This window comes from Typopeltis vanoorti, chromosome 23 (genome assembly GCF_054136105.1).
Source record: "Typopeltis vanoorti isolate ZY-2024b chromosome 23, IOZ_Tvanoo_1.0, whole genome shotgun sequence".
Lineage (NCBI taxonomy): Eukaryota > Metazoa > Arthropoda > Arachnida > Uropygi > Thelyphonidae > Typopeltis > Typopeltis vanoorti.
Window position 1 is genome coordinate 73,218,403 of NC_143571.1, and position 27,294 is coordinate 73,245,696.

General features: G+C 36.3%; 1 protein-coding gene across 1 annotated transcript in view; it reads left to right on the forward strand.

Moving 5' to 3' along the window:
- Positions 1-9,521: 9,521 nt before the first annotated feature.
- The window catches only part of LOC150093978 (ubiquitin carboxyl-terminal hydrolase 25-like), a 551,531-nt gene continuing 533,758 nt past the window's right edge, over positions 9,522-27,294 (forward strand). Inside the window, exon 1 of the mRNA XM_090413163.1 lies at positions 9,522-9,694. The gene's annotated coding sequence lies outside the window, so the exon portion shown is untranslated. The remainder of the gene's footprint in view (positions 9,695-27,294) is intronic.

Here is a 27,294-nt window from a genome sequence, read left to right on the forward strand (position 1 = left end):
GCATTGTCTCTCTCTTCCTTCACTAATATCCCTACCAAAGAAACAATAGAATTTTTAACCAAAAAAATTCCACACGACTTAGTGGAATTATTCAAATTTATCATCGCATCAGGTTACTTCACATGAAAAGATAAATTATATAAACAACAGGAAGGAACAGTAATAAATTATATAAACAACAGGAAGGAACTTTTTGCTGAGTTAGCAACTGTTGTTGCTAACTTAGCAAATTTTTTCTTGAATAACTAGAAGATAGAATTTATGCTTTTGACCCAAAACCAACGATATGGTTTCGTTACGTCGATGACGTCTTTGCAGTTTAGAATCACATAGAACCTGTTCTTATATCATTTCTACAAAAAATAAATAATCTGCATCCCATAAAAATTCACACTACAAGAGCAATCATCAGCAGGTATCTCCTTTCTTGATGTACATCCACCGCAAACAAAACCCATTCACTTTCGTCTAACGATAACCAACTTTTCGGTATCGTTGTATCCATAATACAACAGTTCATCATCCATCTCAAAAATATGGATCATAAAGTCTTTAGTATCCAGAGCACACATGATTTATTCTTCTGAAGAATCCCTAAAACAAGAATTGGTAATTATCAAAGAAACAGCCTTACTAAATTAATATAATCCAATAACAACATAAAATATAAGTAATCACTCTCCTTCAAATCAACCCATATAAGAAGAAGCTCACAGGACTCCTATTCCATATATTAAAGACATCCTAAACGTGTGGAAAAAATATGATAAAACAAGGAACTGAGCAAGTATTTAGAACAAGGTTTTTTTTACTTGAAGAGTGGTGATTAAGTGGAATAAGCTGCCAGAGTTTGTTGTGGCTGCGATGACTGTAAATGTGTTCAAAGCAAAGTATGATACTGTGAGAATGATGATTGTTGTTCTTCATATGATGTTTAGGGCCTCCCTCGATGTGTCTAAGGAATCCTTGGAGTTGCGTATAATAATAATAATAATAATAATAATAATAATAACAATAATGATAACATCAACTCTTTGCTACCTACAAACCCATCGACCAAATTCTCATGCTGCCACTTTCTTCAAAAGACAAACTCTCACCAATGAAGCTACCTGGCGTATATCAAGTGCCATGTTCGTGTAACTTGTTTTACTAATGACGAACAGGAAGATCTATAAATAAATGTAGCTCCGAATCTCAAGACCACATTTGCCTTATCAAAGCTAACAAATTTGTCCTTGCAAAACATGGAATCGAAAATACTAACCACAGGCTACAATAGCAAAACGCCAAATTACTATCTAGATCCACATATAAAATGAAAAGTGCTGGAGCCCTACTTCATAGACCTAATCTTAATCGAAACGGCTGTCTCAATATTCTAAAAGTTTGGGAAATTGTAATCCTCAATTGTATTCAATAATCTATCTGCCATATTCTTATTTAAATACAGTAACTGTGATTTCAACCAAGTAGTTTTAATCCATGAATATGCGGCTTTATACGTAAAGGGATTCCAATTTATGTATTCGCGGTACTGTTTTTTTTAATTCAATTTCTATTGTTGTTCGCTTATTGTACTGATGATGTCTTGTGATATATAAGACCAAACATTTACATAATAAAAATATATTTATTGTGGCATACATGTTATTCTATAGTTATGAGATGTTCTGCATGTAACCTTTTCCGATACATTCATGGTGGATAAAGTCACAGATGAATAACAGCAAAAATATTCAACCATATTGAGCAATTTCTTGTCCTTTCCTCTCACATTGTGATCTAAATATCTATATCGTTGTTTGTCAACCTCAAAGTTTTATTTATTAATGATATTAGCACATTGATGTTGAATGCTTTTCTTATATTCATGTAAACCTTTTCAGGTACGATTAGGAACTAATTTTTCAACTTGTACAAACCATGCTAGAGTTTGATGAATATCGTGCATGATCATATCCGGCAATGGGAACTACTACTACCACAACTAATACATTCCATTATTGTGCAAATCACTGATAATGTATTTTATCTGGCGAATGTCTATTCAAGAAAAAAGAAATGTGTGGTAATTTTTGCACCATAATATACAGTATTTACAATGAGAATTCACATGCATTAACATTTCCATATCTAAAAGGTGAACATGAAGCATGCTTGTGTAGTTTAGTGGTTAGCACTGCACTGCTCTTGGTCGCCCGAAGAAAGACTTAGGTTCAGTTTTGTCACCGACTAGAGGAACATTTTCAAAGTTTTTCCCTGACCGGTTTCCGAGTTAGTCAATCTCTGCCACGGGCAAGTGGGTTTATTATCCCGGATACTCGGATTTTTCGTCCATAAACTCAAGAAAATCGACGGTAGAATTGAAACTGTCTCAGATATTCAATAAATAGTATTTTGATTAGACCACGAAATGGCGCAATATGTTATTCGTCTCTCTTAACTCGATGCCGATTATAATTAGTTATAGTCTTCCACCAGTTATCGTTGATTGGCTACCTGTGGAGATTGAAATGTCTCTTCCGTTTTTCCGAAAGTTATATCAGCTAAACGCGCTCGTCTCCTATTTAGTAGGGAGATAGCGATAAACCAGTTCGATTGCAACGGTACCTCCTGAAGATGAAGTACTTTATAACTATTATTCGAAAATGCATAAGTTATTATGTAGCATGCATTCTATTTTGAAATAAACATAATTAAGAGCTCACTAATTATGATATAATTAATTCATACTATTGGAAATTAATAAAAGCTTTCTGAAGACCACTTGGATCGCATTTCGTGAAAATTGCGTTTAAAGTTTGAAGTTTCTTTTAACCAAAGCTGAATTAGTTGGTTTTCCAAGGTACTAGGGTTTTTCCTCTTGGGTTCTCTGTTTTTTCACAGATAAATCAGATGGTGGCAACTGCCTAATAAGGAACAAACAAACAAATACATATAGTGACTGATTGTACTTTTCCTTGTTCTAATTCTCTTGCGTTAATTCTTATTAACTCATTACTAGTAAATATCCATTTATTCGAATAGTGTCGACAGGGTCAGTATAAGGTCAGCAAACTGGCAGTATCTTTTGAACATACCATAAAAGGGATATATAAGGCTCACACTTGAGTTTCTAAGGAAATTCTGTCAGTTCTCAGTGCAGAGCTAGTGTGATATTTTGTGTGAGTGTGTGTATTATGAAAGAATCCCACAGTGAATGCTTCACTCATTCACGAGTGAGAATCACATTAAAGCTAATTAAACTTATAGTGACTTTTTTAGTACTTTAGAACATTACTTTATAGAAAATAGTAATTTTTAGAGCCACTTCAGGTTTCCTCAGGACCACTTTAGGACCGGTTCCCGAGTTAATCGATCTCTGGCACACGAAAGAAGGTTTTTGCTCCCGGAAACTCGGGTTTTTCGTCCCGTAAACTCAAGAAAATAGACCGTAGAATCCATATTTCAGACATTAAATATATTGTGTTAGGGTTAAGGACCACGAGATGGCAGAACATGTTGAGCCGTCTCTCTTCACTGCATGCTGTTTAATTTTTGATTGCCTTGGGCCAGCTATCTCTGATTGGGTACCAGTGGAGATTGAACTACCCACGGTCTCGCCTATTCCCTATACAGGAATAAAAATGCGTTAGCTGGTTTTTTTTACATAGTCTGCAATAACAACAACTATGTCAACTGCACTGTGAGAAATACTAGTCCCTAGCATCCCCGTTATGTTCACATCTAGAGTATTCTGCATGAGGGCCAAATACGACGCACGACGAGACAGATGCACCCATAATGTAACTCGTTTCACTGAAAAACGCCAATATCAATTGAACACCATTTCCTCTATAACAACATATTCTGAACGCATTATAGAAGTCATAATGAAATCCTCTTATATGCCTTGCAATGTTATAAAAACATGTACCAAACTAACCCAATATATATTGATGCCATTAGTATAGTCGACTCTGATGTGAACACTCTCGTATGCGATGCAGCATAATACAAAACTTCCCATCATGCTGTATGATTTGACAACTGTTTGCACGTCTTTACCGAAAGATAAATCTCCTGGCATGGACTTACTTACCTAAATTTTACCAGTCTTCTGAGAACAGCTTGGATTTTTTCTCCATAGAATGTATGTCGCCCCATTACCAACAGACCCAATCCCTCTCTGAAGAAAATAATAGGTAGGCACTGCAGCTAATCTAGATAGGTACGAAAAGCTGTACCTTATAATGGACCTGATATGAATAGCTCACAATAATAATAGTGGACCCATAGACCTTGGAGCACTTGATGAAGACAAATTTTTTCCTGCATTAAACATCACTACCTATTCAGTTGCTTAGAAGCCTTCCGTTTTATTAGTTCAGTGTTGCAAACTAAAACTTTGGAAATTTGGTAAGCAATGATGGGATGCAAAGTATACGCTTGGTGGAGAAACTTTAAAGGAGTTAGAAGAGATGAGAGATTTTGGAGTGGCAGTGGAAAACGACCTGATATTCAGTGACGGTATTGAACACGTTTTGAAGTCGCCACATCGGATAATGGCAACAATGCAGAGAACCCTGACAGCACAAATAAAGAGGTTATGGGGTCATTGTATAAGGCCTTGATCAGGCCTCATATGGATTATTGTGCACTCACACCTGGTTTTCATAGTGCCGAGGATATGTTAGAAAGGGTCCAGAGAAAAATCACAAAAGCAATCCGTAGTCTTTGGAATGTGGAGTACGAGGACAGATTAATATTTGCAAAGTCTCCTGAATAGCAGTAGGAGGAGGGAGATATGATTGAGACATATTAGCAAGTCATTGGTTATTATCAGGTTGCAAGGGAAGACGTTTTTCATAGAATAGGAGAGGGGAAGAACAAGAAGCCAACTCTGGAAACTGTATAAGGATGGTGTGAGCAGAGGAGAAGATTTTTTACATGTAGAGTGGTCGGTGATTGTAAAGTAGTGCGTGAGTGTGTTGTGAATGTAGACACATTGAATCACTTTAAGGCACTGTTTGATGAGTTTTGTGTGTGAAAGTGTGTACCTTCCACAATGAATCTCTGATTCTGTGGAGGTCAGATGTTAATCATAATAATAATACTTCCTATTTTAATAATAATAATTCCTACTACTGATAACTGGTGGCAAAATAAAATAGACACAGTATTGTAAAACGAATTAGCAAATATTCTCTGAGACTTTAGGATATAAAATGTTCTATATTTGAGATCACAGTTCTCCACAGAGTAACCACCTATAACAACAACAAAGAATTAGGGGGAAAATCACAAAATACGAGATCTGGCAATCGAAGTTCATCGGCTGCGGCTTAATCACATCAAAGTCATCCGAATAGTTATCGATGCACTTCGTGCAATTTCAAAGAAGAACCAACTATTTCCAAGAATTAAACCAACGAAGTGACCACAAAGTGTGATCTATATAAAATGATAGTATTTGGACAATGTAAAATGTCAGTCCATATTGTTTAATTTGTACATTTATTGTACAAATTTAATATGTAATGATATTGGAAATAATTTGAAAGGAAATATCCAATTGTTTGCTGATGGTGCAAAATTAGGAAGAGCGATAGTCAATTCAGATGATGTAGATATCTTGCCGGATTATTTAAATAGGCTGAAGGTGAGGGCTAATGTAAATGCTATCAGTTTAACTAGATAAGTGTAAGGTGAGGATGAGATCACATGCTGTTTACTATATTAATGGAACTGAACTGTGAGAAGTTGACGCGGCAAGGGACTTAGGAGTTATTGTGGACAGAAAACTTAAGTTTAGAGGGCATATTGTAAAAGTTGCCAAAACATCACATCAAATTTCATGGTTGTTGAAGAACATACTGACAAGCAGGAATAAGGAAGCGATTATCCAACTTTGTAAGGCATTATTAAGACCGCATTTGGACTATTGCGCACAGATCTGCCCAACTGAATTTCTTGGTGATAGTGGAGAGGTTTCAGAGGCAAGTTACAAAGATTGTTGCAAGTTTGTGGGATGTTTCGTACGAGGATAGATTGAACGTCTGTGGACTGCAAAAACTAGCTGATAGATGTAACAGAGGCGATATGATATAAGCATATAAATTATTAAAGTGGTTTTATTGTATTGATTCTGATGACTTTTTTAAGACAAGTGTAGGAAGGGAGAGAACAAGGGGCCATCATTGGAGATTGTGTAAGAGTGTGGTTAACAAGGGTGTTAGGACTAGATGCTTTGCTTGGAGGGTTGCGAATGGGTGGAATGCTTTGCCAGAGGTGGTAGTGAATCAGTGGTGCACTCAGGATTTAATCTTGCAGGGGAGATGTTTGAGAATACAAGCTATGCATTGCATAAGACATATTATCTGCAGTGAGTGACATTCATGATATCCGTGATCTCCTCTGGTTTGGGAAGGGCAAACGAAGAAGCGCTCGGTCTACCCAAGCACTACTTCGTTCGCCTTGTGATTCCCGTGAGCTATAGGATATTCCCACCTCATGTGACCGCTAATTCATAAGTAGCATAGATATAAGACACAACGCAATATAAATAAAAAAATGAAATTTAATTAGGAAAAGAATTTTGGAAAATTTTCTGATGGTTTTTCTTATTTTGAGGGGGGCGGACATGGGCCCTTGGCCCCTGCTGGGTCTGCCACTGTTGTGAATACTTCATCTGTGAATGAATTTAAGCAGAAGTATGAGAGATATTGTGTGAATAATGATAGTCTGTCAATGTAGGGTCTCCTGCAATGAGCCTTTTGACTCCATGGAGACACCGTTATAATACTACCACTACAACTACTATTACTAGGGATGACTACTACAACTTCTTCTGCAGTTTCTCCCACTTAAGTGGGGTCATTGTTGATAATGAGTCTCCTCCACACCTTCCTGTCTTGGGCTGTCACCACATCCAAGTTCTTCATCCTTAAGTCCTCTTCTACCAGCTCCCTCCATCACTTCTTTGGCCGCCCACTCTTCCGCCTTCCTTGCACATCCATCTGCATTACCCTTCTTCCCACATATTCGTCCTCTCTCCTCATCACATGACCAAACCATCTCAACCTTGCCTCCTGTATTTTCGCTCCTAAGTTCATAACTTTCACTGTTCCCCTGACATAATCATTTCTCAGACGATCCTTTCTGGTCACACCGCACATCTACCTAAGCATTCTCATCTCTGCTACTTCCATCCTGCTGATGTTATTTTTCCACAGTTTCTATAGCATATGTCATAGCTGGCCTCACTACTGTCCTATAGATTTTGCCTTTCAGATTTATCGGTACCCTCTTATCGCATAACACTCCAGCCATCTCTCTCCAGTTCCTCCAACCCGCTTGTATCCTGCATCCCACTTCCTTCTCAGCTTCTCCATCTTCTTCCACTGTTGAACCTAAGTATCTAAAGTCTCTCACCTTCCTGATGACATTTCCTTCCATCTCCAGATCTGTCTCCTGGCCGCCACCCACAGTGCAACACATATACTCTGTCACTTCTGCTCAGTCTCATACCTCTCTCTTCCAGGACTCTCCATCTTTCCAGTTTAGTTCCAGCTTCTTCTCTTGAATCTGCACACAGCAAGATGTCATCTGCATGCAACATTGTCCAAGGCGCATATTCTCTCACCTCCTCTGTTACCATCTCCATCACAATATTAAACAGAAAAACCGACTTCATGCTGACCCTTGATGCAAGCCAACTGTTACTTGAAAACTTTCTGTCTGTCCCAGACAGGTCCGAACACTTGTCTTCACATTTCTGTACATTTCCCGCACCAACCTGACATATTTCTCTGGAACCTTCTTCTCGCTCAGACACCTCCAGACTTCTTGCCTTGGCACTCTATCGTATGCTTACTATTATTATAGGATGACTACTACTAATAATAAGTAAAATAGTGATAGGAAAAAATATTAGAACAAGTAAATACTTTCAGATACTTGGGATGTGATTTATAATATGAAGAAGAAAAAGACATAGGCACAAATATATCAAACTTTGTCAAAGTAAATGGCATAATAAATAATATATTTAAGCCATCCCTAGTACAAAAACTCACTAGAATCAGACTATATAATGTCTTGTCAAAACCAACTCTACTATACGGAAGCGAAACATGGACCATAAATAAGGAAAGATGAAAAATTAATATAGTAGAAATGAAATTTCTCAAAAAAACAGCCAGATCTACTAAGTGGGACCATAAAACAAATGACGAAATTTTTCAATCCCTGAATATAAAATCAATTCGTAATCACTACATAAGACAGTATAAGCAAAACTGGACAGAACATTTAAATCGAATGGACAACAGCAGAATACCAAAAATAAAAAAAAAATCAGCTAACGCCTTTTTATTCCCGTATATATAGGGAGTAGGCGAGGCCGTTTTTAGCCCTATCTAACTTTTGGATCCTCTGTGGTCAGTTCAATCTCCACTGGTATCCAATCAGAGATAGCGTGACGGCTCAACAAGTGCCGCCATCTTGTGGTCCCTAACCCTAACACTGGTATTTAATGTCAGCTAACGCCTTTTTAAACCCGTATATATAGGGAGTAGGTGAGGTCGTTTTTAGCGCTATCTAACTTTTGGAGGCTGAGTGGGCAGTTCAATCTCCACGTGTATCCAATCAGAGATAGCGTGACGGCTCAACAAGTGCCGCCATCTCGTGGTCACTCACCCTAACACTCGTTTTGAATGTCTGAAATAATGTGGGTTCTACGGTCGATTTTCTTGAGTTTATGGCACGAAAAACCTGAGTTTTCGGGAGAAAAACCTCGCTTACCCGTGCCAAAGATCGATAAACTCCGGAACCGGTCGAAAAAAGGCTTAGAAAAATTTCTTCTAATCTCCGACTATACTCGAAATCAAGTCTTCCTTCGTGAGGCCAAGCGCCGTGGTATGCAAATGCCACATCCACTGAGCTACACAGGCTCTCAAAAATATTATTCAGATATAATATTTGAATGAGTGGTAAAAGAAGAATCAGAAGACCAAGTAAGAGATGGCATGAGACCGGAATAGGCCACCCAGACTAAAATCCATGTTAGGAATACTACTACTACTACTACTACTACTAATAATAATAATAAGCAATGTCTATTTAATCTCGCTGAATGCAGAGAAATCTATATTCTCTGCATTCAGTAATTGATCTGTAATTGATCTGTTCGATCTTTTGTACTTAAGATTGCTATATTTAATAATAAAAAAAGATAAAAAAATAATAAACTATTACTAATCTCGTAGTCGTCATGTATATTGCGATGTCGAGTAATTAATATTTTTTCTAATACAGTTTAAACTTTCTGAAATTTTTTCATGCGATTCATTCGGCCTTTGGTATTCATGGTTCTACTTTATATATTTTGAGTTTTATGCGCCTTAAACAATGGATAATATTTGTTTAATGAATATAATATTAATGCCTTTTTTCATGAATTTAAGTTACCTACACTATTCTGTCCTGCCATCTATTGCCTTGCAAAATAAAAATTAAATATGGAGTACTAAGGTAGTTGGGAGCGGCTAAGGTCCAGCTGCAAATCAGTATTATTAGGATAACTATGAATATATTTTGGACGTAGAAGCCTACATGTGACTTTCTTTGGTTTTAATTTTGTTGTGCAAGAGATTTATGAAATACTACAAGGGGCAATGCCATCATATTCTCGCTTTATTTGTGATACGTGGTAGGTGTGGCTTATATAATATTTTAGAGTAACTTGAATAATATTTAATTTGTAAATGAAGATAATGAAAGTTGTGGTCTGAGTATCCGACTGCAGTAGAATGAGTGTGTAATGTCAGAATGCGCTTACTTTACATTCCAAAACTAAATTATGATCTCTGCTAGTAGATGGAAGGTGCAGTACAGTAATTGCATCGGCATCACGCTCATCCTCGTGCTACAGCCAGATAAAGTTAAGTGTGGTGCATAAGAAAGAGAAGTTTTGAAACTTAGAATGTTCAAGAGAGCACCACTTTATTTATCAGTTGTCACAAGTTTCATTCCACATATATTGAGTAATCAGTTCTCTACTTTCAATATTGATTATTATAAGTATATTTTATATATCTTTCCAAAGAATTCAGCTAAACTTGAAAAAAAGCAAATTATTAATTTGGAGATTTCGTTATTATTATTATTTCGTGACATCTCCAAGGAGTCCAAAGACTCATCGAGGGAGGATACCTACTCAACAACTCTCAATCTCCACCATATAATTTACATAGGTAGGGAAAATAAGAGTTCAGGTGTGAATATGTTCGATCACTGTGATTTACCATGAGGTAATATTATGTCCATTAAAACGTTAGCATCTTGTATTGTTTAAAACCTTTGTAGGGCAGTTTGAGTATTACAAATTATTATAATATAATGGAATTATATTTGATAATTTTTTAATTCTGGGTTGTTTTATAAATAAGGGGATTGCTCATCTAAGCCATTTTTCCCTTTTTAATTATACTACATTTATTTAATATTATATAAATTATATTTTTACATTTGAACTGATTTTACAATTAATTATTATTATTGCACAGACACCTCCATGGAATCTGAAGACTCATCTCAGGAGACCCCTCAACTATCCACACAATCTATCATATCTCTCATTGAAACCATTAATAGACAAAGCACTCAAAACTGATTCTGGCAACCCATTTCACTTATCCACAGCTCTCCAAGCATAAAATCTAGTCCTCACATCCCTACAAACCACATCTTTATTTAACTTCCAGGGATGACCTCTTGTTCTGGTCCCTCTAGCCAAGTGTTGAAACATTTCTCCTGCATATCAATCATATAAACCCTTTAAGCAACTTAAATATTTCTATCACATCCCCTCTTTTTTCTCCTATCAACCAACTTCTGCAATCCACAAACTCTCAATCTATCCTCATAGGAAACATTTTGCAGACCACTCACCTCTGAATCTTCTCAACTGCTTCCTCTTCCACAAGAAACCCAGGAGACCAGACATGAGCATATTAATCCAAATGTGGACATATCGAGGCCTTATAAATTGGAATAACTCCTTATCTCAACTTGTTAGTGTGTTCTTCAATAGCCAAGTAATCTTATGAGCTACTTTAGCAACCTTAGCAATATGTCCACTAAACTTTAACTCTATCTACCACTATGTCTAAATCTCTAGCTTTATCTTTTTCCTGGAGTACGGTTCCATCAATGTGGCACGTAGCTTGTGATCTGTTTATCTTAAAATGCATATCTTTACATTTTTCCACATTAAACTGAGACTCATTATCTTTTGCCCATACTGACAGCCTATTTAAATCATACTGCAAACTCTCCACATTGCCTTAACTATTTCTTCTACTTTTTGTATCATCAGCAAACAACTGAATATTTCCTTTCAGGTATAAATATTCAGGTATACATTTGTACATAAATGATATTTTCTATATAATTTATGTACAAATGACTAAACCTTGTGGCACACCACTAGTCACCTGTTTTTTGCTTTGATTTTGCCTCTCCATGTACCACTATTTGATATCTGCCCAGCAGCCACTCTTATCTACATAACCAGTTGTTCTAAATTTAGTCAAATGCCTTTGCAAAATTCAGCATAATCATCATGTAGCCATTTCCTTTATCCACCTCAGCTGTTACTCTATTATAAAAAGTTAGCAAGTTTATTTTTCGCTTGGTCAGACTATAATAAATTTAGTTTAATCCTTTATCCAAGTGTGTGCAAACAAAGTTTGTACTTGAAAGTATCTTCAGGACTGGGGTAAAGTGGTACAACACCGGGCAACTCCTTGCAAAGGTGGAGCAAGCTACCAACACTCCTATCCCAGTATCTCCCATAATGCAAAACAAATCTCCTTGCGGATATGTATAATGTTATGCATTAAGGGAAGACCACTACCCGGACTAGTTTCGACCTTTATTGAGGTCTCTTCAGTGGGAGCCAGGCCCAAGTGGAGATGCCAGGCAGAAGCATTAGCAAGGTCATCTCCTCCTATAGGAGCTGCCAAACGGTGTGCCACCTTTCTCCATTTTCTCCATGTACTGATTCATTTGTTACTAACACTCCCTCTTCTTTGTAGCATGTCAGGAGACTTACAATCTCTTCAGTTTTGCTTCGTCTAACAACTCCTTTACATCCTTCCGCATTGAATACTTCTCGCCTCTCAGATTGTTTGGGCCAACCAAGACAATTAGTTCTTTCATCTTACCTTTTTACATGGATGTTGTGAATAATATCATGAATTTTTGCACCAGGAAGACATGATTTTGTTTCCCTTGACTCTCCATACATGATTTTCTCTGACTTGTTTTCTTGGTCTCTGTTATTATTTTGGAGCACCTGCTTCTTTCTCTTCTCAGCCCTGCTAATCTCTTGCCACCTCTACAACTTTTCAGTTTTGCACTTTGTCCTGTGAAGGATAACATTCAAGCATGCTATTTCTTTATTTATGTTCATTTTATTTTCCTATATTTCCACCACCGCATGTTTGACATTAATTGCAACATTTTCCATCCTACATCAATACTGTCTACGCTACTAACAGTTTCTCTGTTCCCGTCACCTAATTGGCACTCACTTTTGAGATATTTGATACACATTCTCTCTCCAGTTTCAATTTCCTTTCACATATCCTTTAATTTTTGCAATGAATGTATCACACACACACACACACACACACACACTGCACTTCACGAAATTCCACAAATTTAAATCACCCCACAACTTGGTCTTTTCCACCATTGTTCTAATTAAGATATTCATATTTTTATTTATTTATTTATTATTTTTGATTCAAGTATATGTTTATATGATTGGTGATATTTAGAAGATGTGGCTGGTTTATAAATAATATTTTCAGTTCTCACTGCTTACTGGATTACATTTCAGACAACTATCATTTGGTTGTAATGATGGTAAATCTTCCTATATGAGCTCATAGTTCATATATTGTTATGATAATTATTAATAAAACCCCCTTCAATGGAGTCCACAGTCTCATTGTAATATATATCTGTCCTACTGAACCTTAAACTAATTCAAAAAACACTGTCACTGCTTGGCTGGCCTGGTTGGCTGAGTGGTTAGTGTATCCACTCTCCAACCAAAAGGCTGTGGGTTTGAATCTCACCTTGGGCATGGATGATTGTGATTGTCACTGGAAATGTTAGTGATTTAGTTGATGGATAGAGTGGTGGAGACAGAAAGTTGTAGAGTAGGTGCCCTCCCTACATGAGTCTTTGGATACTTTGGACTCCCTGTAGGTGTCACGTAATAATAGCTGTGATAAAACCATTAAGCATTTTACAATAAATTGAGAAGGAATGACATGTTTAGCAAAATATCATACATAATAAAACAACCACTGCATAAAAAGTGTTTTTGAGTATTTGATGTTGTCATTCTTAACTGATTTTGTTCTTTTTGGACTGAGTGATTTTTCTATGCATCAGTTGCCTGTAAAATATGGATTTGAGTCAGTGATAAGAATTTGATAGTCTTTACAGACCAAGTGAGCTTTTCTTAGGTAGAGATCAAGGAACATAAGTTTTTCTCTTTTTTTTAAATCCTTTCAAAACAGGCCAGGTCTCAACACACAAAACAGTTCACAATATATAATTGTTCAAAACATTTCAAACAATTATCATTTGGTTGTAATGATGGTATATCTTCCTATATGAAGACTCATAGTTGATATATTGTTACTATAAGTATTATCATCACCACCTTCTCCATGGACTCAAAATGCTCATCATGGGAGGTCTCACTATCACTCACTCACTCACTCACACACACACACACACACACACACACAGCTCATCATACTGTGTGCATTAAATGTATTCACCATCTCTGCACTTGCCAGTTCTCAGGCAATGCATTTCAATCACATCACTCTCCATGCAAAAACCTACCACTTCTGCCCTCCCTCCCCTTCCAATGTTGGAAAGTGTGTTGTTCCCTCATTCTCTGAAAATTCTTCAAAATCTTTGTCCACATTAATCTGGTAATAACCTCCTTAATAACATGTCTCATTTTAATCCCTGCTTTCTTCCTCCTACCCACTAGACTGCAAATTTCATTTCTTCAATCTATGTTTATGCTCAACCTTTCAGAGACCAGCAGCTACCATCATCAAGTGTCTCTGGACACTTTCCAATATTTCTTTAACCCTTTTGGAAATCAGAGACCAAATCTGTACATGATCATCCATATGCAGCTTGGTCAAAGTCTTATACAGTGGAACCATAACATCCTTACTACCATGTCTGTGTCCTATGCACATGCACACACACACATGTATATTATATAGTGTGTGTGTGTGTGTGTATATATATATATATAAAATTTATATGCATAATATTCAGCTCATAAAAACTATAAAAAAAATCAACAAATCCAAATCAGATTTTGTAAGGATCAGTTGCACTAAGTTTGACTCCTGCTCAACTGGTTCGGCCTTCTGGTCCCTAACCATGGCTGTTAGACAAAGCATCTACCTTACCATATTTTCATCTCTCTCTCTCTCTCTCTCTCCCCATGATGGAACAATAGTGATATCTCTTTTCCTCTAGTTCTTTTGTTGACCAAGACAAATCTCTTCATATCACTCTGCAGACTGCCCACAACATGCCCACTCTAATCTTTTGTCAGAAGGACATCAGAAAAATACTCAATGGTGTTGATACTAATAACTTGCCTAGTCCAGCTGGTATCCTTTCAATTGTGCTGAAAATCTTGTGCTCCCAAATTGACACACTTCTTCTATTGCTTGTAAGCTGTGATATTCATTTCACATCTACCCAACAGCATGGAAGCAGTATTTAATTACTGCTGTCATTAAAAAAAAAAAAAAAAAAAACAGAAATATTTTTAAAAGTTAGCTATCTCATTTCTCTCACTATACCCAATTTTCCACACAATACTCTTGAAAGCAATGGAGATCATTAACAACTAGCTTCTTTATTACTTGAAAAGCCATTGGTTAGTGATCATCTATATTAGAGATTTGAAATTTACTGACTTTTACAGATTTTTGGTAATTCAGTAAAAAATTTCATAAATAACAGTTTACTAGTAATTTCTAGCATTTTCAGGAATGTTATATTGAAAAAAAAAGTTAATAAATATTATTAAACATAAAACAGAATTATTCTAAAGGAAAATATTAACATTATTAATGCAGATTATAAATAAACAAAATTTTTATTTCAATACATATGACAAAGATAAGACTTTTTTTTTAATTTTTATTTAGTGCCCCTTTTACTTAAAATGATTGTGTAGAAAACATAATTATTAAGGCTGTGGTCCCCTAAACATGACCTAATTTTTGTTGAAATTAATCCATCATTAAAAATGCTCTATCATATTCAATGCTTGTTGGTTGATAGTCATTAAGAAAGACAATCCGATGCCATTTTTATATATTTTCCTTTATTTTTTTCTCTTAAAAATACATCAGTTCCTTTTGTGTTAGGTTTTTTGCACTTTTTTTTTTAGTTGGATCTTCATAGGCGACTTAAATTTTTTTTTTTCTTTATCACCAATCGAAGTTTTTCTTTCATTATTAAATTAGCTTATGTCGAAGGAACTGAAGCTAGTTGCAGCATCCTAAATGGAATTGCTAACTTAAGTTGAATTTTCAGTTTTGTTATTATAAAGCTATTCCATTAAATCTGTGGTTATCTTTGTTATTGTATATTGTCTATAAATTTACTAATGACTGACATGTTATTATCCTATCCTATTCCCTCAGCCATAAAGCTGGTGGGGGGGTAGCTATATGCTACTATGCTAGGGAACTGATTACGAGCAAGGTGGTTTCCCCTTTGCTTTCCTTGCCGTAATATATTTTATGACTGTAGCTGTGTGTGTTCAAGGGTCCAGTTTGTCTGCTTGCAGGATGAAAAACTCCAGATAAACTGGTGGAAAAAATCCCCACTGTCCACACCTAAGACTGGCTAACTTGGCTATGGCTGAGGAAGATCCTTAAGCCCCTCATGTCTCCGATGGGAACTGAACCTAGGACACTTCTTCCCCAGGCATGTAGTTGTGAAGCACATAGCCACTATGCTAACCACTTGGACATGTTATTATATAGCAGTAAAAAGTTATCAATTATTTTTCTTAAAATATGATGTAATTTTTGCTCTAAAATCAACATCAGTTTTGACCTCGCTAATTTCAGTTGAAGATACTGTATCATCAATTTTTTTTGTTCCTCTTTTTAATAATTTAATTTTGTGCTGACTTTTAAGATAATTATGTAAGCTGCTAGAGGTGTTTAAGAGTCAAGGCTGGATAACTGGAAGGAGACCTCCACATGGTCTTTTTGGGGAATGTGGAGAACTGACTAGGACTTCTGACCTGATGTCCAATTCTCACCTTCTCGTGGTGCACCCTGTTGGGTATCTGCCTGGATACTGAACAAATGAGTTTGACAATTTGGGATTTAGCTGACTAAATTATATTTTTATTGGCTTATACTATAACTCAAAATGATGGTACAACATGATGGAATTTCATTTCAGCTGGGGCGTTGCCAAGTTAAACAAGGCACTTGTTGTTTTCATCAGGGAATCAAGGTAAACAGCAGAAAGTCAGCTACTGGAACAAACTCCAACTCAACATCAACAGAGATCAAGATTTGCACCATCAACATAAGAAGTATCAGTGGTTAACGAAATGAAGCTAGCAGAAGAATTGGATAAGTATCAGATCAACATAAGTGTTACCAAAACAAAGAAGACAAAAACAGGTGAGCTCTTTCTAAGCAACAAATACAAGATGTTTTATTCAGGCAATAACAATCATCGAAAAGAAGTAGCTATCATATTAAACATTAAATATGCAGATAATCTTCTTGAACACCCAACTGCAGAGCATATTAAATAAGACCAATCCTAAGGATCCCATTTTGGTAATAGGAGATCTCAACGCAAGAATTGGCAATAAACCATATAAACCAAACATAGGACCTATCGGAGAACTTAACTGTAATAGAAATGGAAATAGATTAAGCGATTTTACTATAAGCAATAACCTTAAAATAATGAACACCTTCTTCAAACATAAAGACATCCACAGATATGCCTGGGAAGCAAGAGACACAAGCAGCATTATTGATTACATAATCAGCAATATCAAAATGTCAGAAATGATAATAGATACAAGAGTATACAGAGGATCTGAAATAGAATCAGATCATTACCTTTTAATTGGAAAAATAAAATGGGAACCAAGATGGAAAACAACAAAAAAGCACAAGGAAAATAGAAATTTTGAATCTTTCAAAGTTAGACTTTTGGACGACAGTAATATTAAAGACTTGTACCAAAAAATAATAAAGAACTGGATGACAAGTATAAAACAAAATCAGAACATAGAAGAAGAATGGTCAAACCTAAAAGACACAAGAAGCATTATTGATTACATAATGACAAAAGCTACAAAAGAAAGTTTAGGAACAAAGATAAAGTGGAAAAGAGGATTTAGGGACTGGGATGATGAAATTAAATGCATTATTGAAGAAAAGAAAAAAGCTTATAAGAACTGGCTCAACCTAAAAACAATAGAATCAAAAATTGAATACAACAGAAAAAAAAGCAATAGCAAAAGCAGCATACAGGAGAATAAACAGAAACAGATGGAACAATTTTGTAACAAAATTAGAGAGCGACTGTATGCTCAAAAGACCTAATGCATATAAAATCCTCAAAGATCTAAGCAATGAAACTAGAGAAAAAGCAGATATTAATACCATTAAAATAGAAATATGGCAAAATCAGTACCAAGATCTATGGTATGATGAAAACATTCAAAACATCTCTGATAACTTGGAAAACATCACTCTAGAAGAATTAACAGAAGCATTGAACCAAAGCAAAATAGGAAAGGCTCCAGGAGAAGACAATATAAACTTGGAACTTATCAAATATGCAGGACTTGAATTCTCACTCAGGTTACTTAGCTTTTATAATATGATCTGGAAAGAAGGAAAATGCCCACAAGATTGGACCAAAGCAATAATTATTCCCATCTACAAAAAAGGACACAAATCTGATTGTAATAATTATCATGGAATCAGCTTACTTAGTACCTGTTATAAAGCATATGCAAAAATCTTAGCATATAAACTTAAAATATAGTAGACCCAAAATTAATAGAAGAGCAAAATGGATTCAGCATAGACTCTGCATTTACATTAAAATTATTAATTGAAAAACACAGAGAAATGAGCATAGAAACACACATAGCTTTTATAGATTACACCAAAGCATTTGATAAAATTATCAGAGAAAAACTATGGGAAATCCTAGAAGAATATGAAATACTAAACCAATTCTTTATATAGCCTTATATAATATATATCAAGATAATAAAATATCTGTGAAGTACAATAATTCAACATCAAGCTGGAAACCAATGAATCGAGGAGTACGTCAGAGTTGCCCTCTCTCACCGGTTTTATTTAATATATACATAGATAAGATCATAAAAGAATGGAAGATAACTAATGAAGGAGGATTCAAGATTAACCGTAACACCAGATTAGCTACTCTTCTTTTTGCTGATGACCAAATAATCCTTGGAAATAATGAAGATGAACTACAAAAATCATTATGCAGTCTAAATAATCTGATAAAAACATATGGTATGGAAATATCAACAGACAAAACAAAAGTCATGGCCTTCAAAGGTGCTAATCCAATAAGAAGCAAAATAGTAATAAACAATAAAATAATAGAGCAATTAAATACATTCAAATATTTAGGTTGCACAATGTCATATGAAAATGAAGCTGATATAGAACGAAAGATATCAAACTTTTTAAAAGTAACAGCCATTATAAATAAAATTTTTAAATAACCCAATTATGTACAAAAACACACACGAATAAGAATCTACAATACAGTTGCTAAACCAACCTTACTTTATGGCAGTGAGATATGGACAATAAAAAAAGCAGATGAAAGAAGAATTTAATCATCCGAAATGAAATTTCTGCGCAGAACTGAAGGAGTCATAATAATGGACAAAATGAAAAGCAGCGAAATCAGAAAAAAACTTGGAATTACAACCTCCCTAAATGAAACAGTGATTTGCTATAGAGAAAAATGGAAAGAACACATACTAAGAATGAATAGAAGCAGAATACCTAAACAAATTCTAAATTACCACCCAAAAGGTACTCGATGCAGAGGAAGACCATTAAAAAGATGGAATTGAGTCTGGAACAGGCCACTTGGCCTATAAGCCTGGAAAGGAAGAAGAAGATCTTCTTGAATGGAAGGCAGTATCAAGTAGAGTGATGTGGGCTAATATAAAAATGGGGAACTGGACAATCAGACTTATTTGTTCTTATGGTCCCACAGAAGGTTCTATTAAGGAAGAAAGGGAAGAATTTTTTGAGGCATTAGAAAATGCAGCTGATACAACAAAAATGAAAAGTTGACCCTTGTTGGAGATCTAAAGAGCACAGTAGGAAATGATTACCAGACATATAAGGTTTCGTGAAAATTCAGAGAAAAGAGCAAAGCTAATTATAATGGTAAGTATCTGCTAGATTTCTGCTCAGGACATGGACTAGTTATTAATAACACCATGTTTCAACATAAAAGTGTGCACAAATTCACATAGGGAGAAGATGCAAGAAACAAGAAAGGTCTCATTGACTGTTATTGTTGACAGTGATATTTTCCCACTGGCTCAGGATACTAGAGTATACAGAGGATTTGAAATAGGAGGTGATCAGATTTGAAATATGAGCAGGATAAAATTGAACTTCGCATTGAAAAGAAGGGTGTGTGTAAGAAAGCTTTGAAACAAATCAAAGTTGAACAGCTATCAGATGTGAACTGTACACTCAAATACATAAACATTATTCAAGAAAAACTGAAAGCGTTTGGAATTAGTAACCAAACCTTGGAGATGTTGAAAGTTTTTCACTTGGTTATACTATAAATTAAAGATACCAAGAAATTATATATTTGGTTTAATCCTTTATCCAAGTATAAGCAAACAAAGTTTGCACCTGAAGTATTTTCAGGACTGGGGCAACTTGTGGTAAGGGTGATATCACTTCACATCACATTATTCAAGAAAAACTGAAAGCGTTTGGAATTAGTAACCAAACCTTGGAGATGTTGAAAGTTTTTCACTTGGTTATACTATAAATTAAAGATACCAAGAAATTATATATTTGGTTTAATCCTTTATCCAAGTATAAGCAAACAAAGTTTGCACCTGAAGTATTTTCAGGAGTGGGGCAACTTGTGGTAAGGGTGATATGACTTCACATCACTTGTCTTAAACAATTTAAACCTTGGTGATACAGGGGCAAACCCTAAAGAAAACTTTGATTTGACCAGAGAGGCATGTAGTGAGGTAAGGATAGAAAAATCAGAAATTCATGGTGGACTCAGGAAGAGGCAATCAAGGAAAAGAAGAAAGCATATCAAAAGTTCTTGGCAAGTGAATCAGCTTGTGCTCTTAAAGAATACAGACAAAAATATAAGAAAGCAAAGCATTGTGTAAAATTAGCTTGACAAAAGTCATGGGACAACTTCGGTAAGAACATAGAAAATAAATATCAAGAAGGTGATAAAATATTCTGGAGGCTATTGAAAAAGTTCAGAGATGGAGGACAGAGTACTGTAAAAGTAATTAGAGATGACAAAGGGGACATGAAAACTAAAGAAAAAGATATTCTTAATATACGGAGTAATTACTTTGAAAGATTGCTAAATGAAACAACTAGTGACAGCCTGGTGGTAGAAAATGCTCAACAGGAATCTTCTTCTTCTTCAGCTTCTCCCACTTAAGTGGGGTCATTCACATCCTCCTGTCTTGGGCTGTCACCACATCCAAATTCTTCATCCTCTAGTCCTCTTCTACCAGCTCCCTCCATCTCTTCTTTGGCCACCCATGCTTCCTCCCTCCTTGCACATCCATCTGCATGACCCTTCTTCCCACATATTCGTCCTCCCTCCTCATCACATGACCAAACCATCTCAACCTTGCCTCCTGTATTTTCTCTCCTAAGTTCGTAGCTTTCACTGTTCCCCTGACATAGTCATTTCTCAGACGATCCTTTCTGGTCACACTGCACATCCACCTAAGCATTCTCATCTCTGCTACTTCCATCCTGCTGATGTTATTTTTCCTCAGGGCCACAGTTTCTATAGCATACGTCATAGCTGACCTCACTACTGTCCTATAGATTTTGCCTTTCAGATTTATCGGTACCCTCTTATCGCATAACACTCCAGCCATCTGTCTCCAGTTCCTCCAACCCGTTTGTATCCTGCATCCCACTTCCTTCTCAGCTTCTCCATCTTCTTCCACTGTTGAACCTAAGTATCTAAAGTCCCTCACCTTCCAGATCCAGATCTGTCTCCTGGCCACCGCCCACAGTGCAACACATATACTCTGTCACTTCTGCTCAGTCTCATACCTCTCTCTTCCAGTACCTTTCTCCATCTTTCCAGTTTAGTTCCAGCTTCTCTTGAATCTGCACACAAGAAGATGTCATCTGCATACAACATTGTCCAAGGCGCATCTTCTCTCACCTCCTCTGTCACCACCTCCATCACAATGTTAAACAGAAATGGACTTAATGCAGACCCTTGAGCAGACCCTTGCAAGCCAACTGTTACTTGAAAACTTTCTGTCTGTCCCAGACAGGTCCAAACACTTGTCTTCACATTTCTATACATCTCCTGCACCAACCTGACATATTTCTCTAAAACCTTCTTCTCCCTCAGACACCTCCAGACTTCTTGCCTTGGCACTCTATCGTATGCTTTCTCCAGATCAATAAATGCCAGATGTAGCTCCCGTTGTTTCTCTCGAAACTTTTCCATCATCTGCCTTAACTGAAAGAGTGCATCTGTTGTTGATCTACCAGGCATGAAGCCAAATTGTTCCTTTGCAATCTCCACCTCCTTCCTCAATCTTCCATCAAGAACCCTTTCTAGGATTTTCATTGTGTGGGACATCAACTTTATTCCTCTGTAATTTTTACAGTCTTGTGCATCCCCTTTACCCTTGTAGATGGGGACAAGAGTACTCTCTCTCCATTCCTCAGGTATATTTTCCTGTTGGCAAACTTTCACGAGCAGGTCCCACAGCAGGTCAATTCCCTCTTCCCCCAGTGCCTTCCATGCCTCCACTGGAATACTGTCGGGGCCCACCGATTTTCCATTCCTCATCCTCTTCATGGCCTCCGTCACTTTCAACAGGAATGCCATCTTGAATATATTATTATTATTTTTACGTGTCACTGCCGGGGAGTCCAAGGACTCATCATGGGAGGGGCATGCTACTCTTCTTTGCTAAATACATCTCATCTTCTCTGCTACTACTTAATTCTCCAATATGAAACTACTACCATCAACGGCAACTATCGTCTAACAACAGTATTTTTTATTTTTTTTGTTGTAAATTGCTTGTGTTCAGAAGTTCATTTTGTCTGTATGCTCAATGAAAAACCTGAGTTTCCGTGAGGAAAAAACCCTGCTACCACCGTATGAGAGCGGCTAACTCACCTTCAATTGAAAAAGCCCATATAAGGATTCTCCTCATCAAGACGAGAATCGAACCCAATTCTTTTCCAATCGAAGGGTGCAAATTGAAAATTCAAATACACTTGTATTTGAAGTAGAAAAAGCTATCACAAATCTGAAATGTGAAAAGGCAGCTGGAGTAGATGATATTCGACCAGAAATGCTAAAATATGGTGGTATAAGAGTTTTGCAGTGGCCACACACTGCGTAATTCAGAAGGCCTGGTCAGAGGGTTGAATTCCAGATGATTGGAGTAGAACACTCATAGTACCTATCTATAAAAAAAAAAAAAAAAAAAAAAAAAAAAAGGGAATAAAACTGAATGTGAGAATTATTATTATTATTCATGCCTCCATGGCGTCAAGAGACTCATCGTGGGAGCTTCTTAGGAAACACAAAGTCTATCATACCACTCCTTGAACTTATTGACTGTTCTTGCTCTCACCACTCTCTCAGGCAATGCATTCTACATTTCAACCACCCTCCACACAAAGAAACCACTCCTCACCCTCTTGCTCACAGCGTCTTTTCGTAACTTCCAGGGATGGCCCCCTTGTCATCACTCCTTCCTGCTGTTCCACCAAGCAAAAGAACTATAGAGGTATTTCCCTATTGAAGTGTTTCTGGTAAGATTTATGCAAGTATACTTGAGAAATAGCTAAAAAAATTATGAAAGAAAAGCTTGGAGAAGAACAAGCTGGGTTCAGGCCAAATAGTTTGTCGGGATCAGATTTTCACTTTAAGACAGATAGTTAAGAAATCATGGGGATATAACAAGGATTTGTATTTAAGTTTTGTATATCTGGAAAAGGCATGTGACAAGGTGCCAAACTGTTAAAAATGTTCCAGTTATATGGTGTAAATGGGACATTATATCAAGCAATACATAGTCTCTATTTTAATTTTAAGCCAGCAGTTAGAATTGAAGGAGGCACAGGAAAGTGGTTTGATGTTAAGTCAAGTGAGCGACAAGGGTGGACATTATCTCCGCTGTTATTCATCATTTATATGGATCAAATTATGAAGGAAAGTGGTATTAAATCTTATATCAAAAGTGGAAATGTTAATCTCAGCTTTCTTGCACATGATGTTATACTACTAAATAAATCCAGGACAAGTCTGCAGGATTCCCTGACCAAAGTGAATAACTGCTGTAATAAATTTCGTATGAAAACCAGCATTAAAAAAAAACGAAGACAATGAAAATAGGTAGAAACATTGAAAATGACAGAATTTCATGCTGGCTGGGGAGGTGCCCTGTTAAACAAGGCCCCCGTTGTTTTTGCCAGGGAACCAGGGCAAACAGTGAAAAGTCAGCTACTGGAACAAATCCTAAAACCCACCCCAACTCAACATCACCAGAGTTCAAGATTGGTACTATCAACATAAGAAGCCTGAATGGCAAAGAAATGGAGTTAGCTGAGGAATTGGATAAATACCAGATCGACATAATAAGGGTGACAGAAACAAAAAAGGAAAAAACTGGTGAGATCTTTCTGAGGAATAAATACTAAATGTTATATTCAGACAATGACTCAAGAAAAAGGAGTAGCTATAGTATTCAACACTAAATACAAGGCTTGTCTTCTTGAATGGCTGGCAGTCTCAGGTAGAGTGATATGGACAGATACGAGATGTTATACTCGTAAATAAATCCAGGACAAGTCTGTACGATTCCCTGACCAAAGTGAATAATTGCTGTAATAAATTTCGTATGAAAACCAGAAGATTCTACTAAGATAGAAGTGGGGGGAGGGGGGTTTTTTCAGGCTTTAGAGAAAGTAACTGACACAATGAAAAAAGGAAAAGTTGGTCCTTGTTGGGGATCTGAATAGCAGAGTAGGGAATGATTGTCAGATATACAAAAATATATTGGGAAAATTTGGAGAAAAGAGCAAAGCTAATAATAATGGCAAATACCTGTTGGATTTCTGCTCAGGACATGGACTGGTAATTAATAACACAATGTTCCAACATAAAAATGCGCACAAATTCATATGGAGAAGAAGAAGAGGCAAGGAATAAGAAAAGTCTCATTGACTATGTTATTGTTGATAGTGATGTTTTCTCCCTGATGCAGAACACCAGAGTGTATAGAGTAATATGGACAGAAAGGAAAGATTATACGACAGATTTGAAATTTGAAGTGATCACCCTTTAGTTTTGAGCAGGATAAAATTGAATTTCATATTGAAAAGAAGAACATTTAAGAAAGTTTTAAAGGTAATAAAAGTGGAGCATCTCTCAGATGTGAACTGTAGACTAAAATACACAAAGATTATTGAAGAAAAAATGAAAGAGTTTGAGAACAGGAAACAAACCTTGGAGATTCAGTGGCAAGCCTTGAAGAAAGCCCCGATTGATTCAGCTAGAGAGGCATGTAGTGAAGTTGTCTGCAAGGATAGAAAAATTAGAACTCCATGGTGGACACAGGAAGTTAAAGAGGCAGTGAAGGAAAAGAAGAAATCATATCAAAAATTCCTGGCAAATAAGTCAGCTTGTGCTCTTAAATAATACAGAGACAAATGTAAGAAAGCTAAACACTGTGTAAAACTAGCTAAACAAAGTCATGGGAGGACTTTGGCAAGAACATAGAAAATAAATATCAAGAAGGTGGCAAAATATTCTGGAGGTTGTTGAAGAAGCTTAGGAATGGAGGAAAGAGTGCTGTAAAAGGAGTTAGAGATGATAAAGGTGGCATGAAAACGGGAGAAAAAGATATCCTTGAAGTATGGAGTAATTACTTCGAAAAATTGCTAAATGAAACAAGCAGTGATGACAGCACAGTGGTAAAAAAACTGACCAGGCATTCTGTCAGAATACATATCCATACTTGAAGTAGAAAAAGCCATTAAAAGCCTGAAGTGTGAAAGGCAGCTGGAGTAGATGATATTTGACCAGAAATGCTTAAGTATGGAAGTATAAAAACCTTATAGTGACTGCACTGCATAGTTTAGAAGGCCTGGACAGAGGGACGAATTCCAGATGATTGGAGTAGAGCTCTCATAGTACCCATATATAAAAAGGGAAATAAAACTGAATGTGAGAATTGCAGAGGTATTTCTCTACTGAGTGTTCCTGATAAGATATATGCAATTATATTTGAGAAACGATTGAAAAGGATTGTGGAAAATAAGCTTGGTGAAGAACAAGCTGGATTCAGGCCAAATAGAAACTCTCAGGATCAGATTTTCACTTTACGACAGATAGTTGAGAAATCATGGGAATATAACAAAGATCTGTAAGATCTGGTAAAGGCATATGACAAGGTGTGAAGAGAAAAGCTATTCAAAACACTACAGTTATATGGTATCAATGGGGCATTATATCAAACAATACTTAGTCTTTATTTGAGTTGTAAGTCAGCAGTTGGAATTGAAGGAAGTACAGGAAGGTGGTTTAATGTTAAATCTGGTGTCAGACAAGAATGTACATTATCCCCTCTGTTATTCATTATCTATATGGATCACATTATGATGGAAAGTGGTATTAAACATGATATCAGAATTGGAGATGTGAATGTATGCTTTTTGAAAATTATGGAGACAACTACCGTGTTTGAATAAAAACTTTAGTTTAATATAACTAAAATCTACATTCGACGTTTCTACCTTTATGTCAAGGTCATCTTCTGGAGCATACAACTATACACAGAAAACAAGCTACACTACAATCAAACTGGTTTGTTAAAGACACTGACCAACTGCTACAACAATTGTTGGCCTGACCTCTGGTGAAAAAAAAAAAAAAAGAAATAAAAAAAAAAAGAAAAAAAAGAGAAAATTATACATCAAAGCTAGAGTCCTATTATTAGTTATCTGTTGGTTGTAGAAATACATTGGGCACAACAACAAGTATCTATCTATATACATATATTAACATCATGTACATTCCAGCCAGTTGGTATGGAATGGTTTCTAATACTAGCTGAAGATTGGCTAGAGTTCTGACTTATGCTGGATGTTATATATTAGGTAGGCTGAATGTGTGCCATCCAGATCCGTGGAATTTTCATGCCATCTTTGTTGTTGATATTTGGGTGGTTTATCAGGATTTCGCAGGCGTCCTTAAATTTCCTTTCTTACCAAGTTTTTGTGCTGTGTAAAGAGCAGGTGCTTTTCCAGTTGATTTGGTGTAAGGTGTTGAGTGCGTGGTCTGAGAGGCCTGCTTCACCATAATTATTATATTTAATGTGTCTAATGTGTTCTTTCTTGCATATAGGGATTGTCTGTCCTGTTTCACCAATGTACGGTAAGTTACAAGTGCAGCGGATGCAATAGACTTCAGGATGTGCTAATGGGAGGAGAGGATCCTTAGAGGCATTGAATATGGTTTTAAGTTTAGTGGGTGGTTTAAAGGTGGCATTGAGGTTATAATGTTGTAGGATTCTGTTGATTTTTTCCAATAACCGTTTAATCTATGGGGTGGCTATGGTTTTACTGTAATCTAGATTCGTTTTTGTTGTTGTTTTATGGAGTATTTTATTAATAGTATTTTTGTTATAGCCATTATTTATGAATGTGTCGCTGATGATTTTTAGTTCTTGTTTCATGGATTGCTAGTTAGAGCAAATTGTTGTAGCTCTGTTTTTAAGGGGGTTAATGACTCCATATTTTTGTGATGGGTGGTGGTGGTATAAATTAGCATGTATGTATTGGCCAGTGTGTGTCGGTAGACCATGAAGGATAGACTGCCTGAAGGAAGACGTGTGACTAGTGTGTC